The following is a 2,506-nucleotide window of genomic DNA, read 5'->3' on the forward strand; positions in this document are numbered from 1 at the left end:
ATTCATGCCAAGGCACAGGCCAAATGGGAATATTCAATTATAATAAATACAAAAAAATTTTTTACATATTTAATATTAATATTGCAAGTACATAAATTAAAATTAATTCTAAGCATTTTACTAAATATTTTAGCGATATTAAGCAAATTTTAAATCTTATCTGATTCAACAAATAACTCTAAATTTTAAATAACATTTGAAATATAAAGACATATTAAGGTAAATTTCACAATAATTGAGAGTATTACGGGTCATCAAGCGATTTTTCAATTATCCAAATTTAATAAATGGTCAAAAATTTTATTTTTAAACACCTCCAAACTGCTTGAGTTAACAATGTCGTCAGGTAGCTCCTCCCACACTCTTATCACAGTAACTATAAATGAACGCTCTAAATAGGTAGTAGCAAAGTGAGGTAGTTTAAATACAGTGTGTTTTTAGCGGCTAATCTACTAGAGCGTCGCACATCAGTTTCTTCCAAGAATGCATCTCGTAGATAGCCCGGTTTACCGATTTCCAGTAACTTGTAGAAGTAACACAGCAAAAAATACATTCAACGATATTTTACTGATAGCCAACCTAGTTCTCGACGATAAACGGTGACATGTTCATTTCGTCTAAGACCAAAGATAAATCTTATTGAGGAGTTTACTGCTCGTTGTAATTTTAGGTCATTATCACCAGTAGCATCAATAAGCACAACAGAGCAATAATCAATAAGAGGCAAGATCGTCGCTGAAACCAATAGTCTTCGGATATCTATTTATTGAATAAATATTTTTGCGAACTTTCTGCGAAGGGCAGCCGTTAGCGCCTGTTCCTTGATTGGGCCCTTTGGTTGGTTCTCGCAGCGGATGGAGTAGGGTGGATTTGGGCTGCTTATTCTAAGGGCTTCTTATCTTACGAAATTAACGAACTCGAATGGAATTTCACTTCTTTTTAAGATTTATTTTAATAAACACCTAAACTTTTACCCTTTCACAAATTTTATTTAATCGAAATTATATTAATGAATTTTATTTATTTGAGCTAACGTCCTCCAGTCCCCCGTAGGGTAAAGTGCGCAAATTTAGCTTTTTAGAGATATTTTATTTAAACTTAATGCCCGGATTCTCGCCTAAGTGCAGGGCAAATTAGAACTTTGAGATTCCGGTTCTCTAGATTTTTAATTAATAACTAATACGTGGCCTGCTGGTTGAACCGAATCTGAACTCGTCTTAAGTGCAGTGCAAATTAGGATGAGGGACTTTTACAAGGCACGGGCCCGTCAAGTAAACGCGGAAGTCGAATTACTTGCTCAAAGACCAATACGTGGCCTGCCGGTTGAACCAAGTGTGAACTCGTCTTAAGTGCAGCGCAAATTAAGATGAGGGACTTTTACAAGGCACGGGTCCGTCAATTAAACGCGGAAGTCGAATTAATTGCTCAAAGACCAGGTGTTGGCTGTTGATCGCCTTTTTAAATACTCGCGGTGCTGAGATTGCAGAAGTCCCCGCTAGTCAACCAGCAGTCGCGTAGCTTATATTTTATTGTGGCTTTCGCGCATGGAGAAGTCTTCCATCTGCGCGGGTGATTTAAATTTAAAGATAAAAAATTTTGGAGTGGACATAACATTCCCCCGGAAAAGCGAGAAGCTAGTATAGTTTTTCGGTTTTCCTATGGCCACCTTCCCCATAAGCGAGAGCCACTTACAAAAAAAAATTTTTTTTTTTTGACTTGACTTAATATAATTTAGTGTAATGAAAAGAGTAACAGGAGGAGTCATCTAGTGCTTGCTATTTAATTTAATTTATATTTTAATTCTGCACAGTGTTACATTGTACATATTTTGCTGACAATGATCTTTCTTATCTCGTTTCGCTTGCCTCTCGAGTTTCACGTAGCCGGATAGAGTGTTAGTGTGCTTCAAACCGAGAGCTGTTTCAGTTGAAAAGGTTTAAAAAATGTATACATGCGAGACCAATTTGGAGGGCTATGGTACTTGGTACCAGATGGCCCTAATGGTGTATGGGGAGAGGGTAAGTAAGGCATTATTTTTAAGAGAAAAAAAAATTATTTTTTTTATATATTTTTTTTTTATATTTTTTTTTATTTATATTATTTTTTTTTTTTTTTTTTTCTAGGATTTGAGAAGGGCGGTTCGGCTCTTGGCGGGGTTGGCACGTCCCATCCATCCTCGAGAAGCTTTATTTTTGGCTTCTTGCCTGGTGACCCTATTTGGCTCTCTGCCTCCCGAGGTCGTGGAGGCAGTGGTCTTCTTCGGATTCCAGGACCTAGCGATGGTAGCTGAGGTCCAAGATTTTGAAGAGGTGCTCGCCTCCAACCACGAGGATATTGATCGCTTAAGGATCGCCTTGCTCGAGGCGATCTTTAATGGTTTGGTCACCATAGGATAGAGGTATGTTACGATATGCTTCATGGTTACTATTTAAGAAAATAACTTTATCTTTTTAATTGTTCTTTTCTCTTTTGTTGCAGGCCAGACATATTGGGTGTCTCCGCTTCC

This window comes from Cotesia typhae, unplaced genomic scaffold (assembly GCF_013202065.1).
Source record: "Cotesia typhae breed Kobodo isofemale line unplaced genomic scaffold, CoteBio_Ctyphae contig_22, whole genome shotgun sequence".
Lineage (NCBI taxonomy): Eukaryota > Metazoa > Arthropoda > Insecta > Hymenoptera > Braconidae > Cotesia > Cotesia typhae.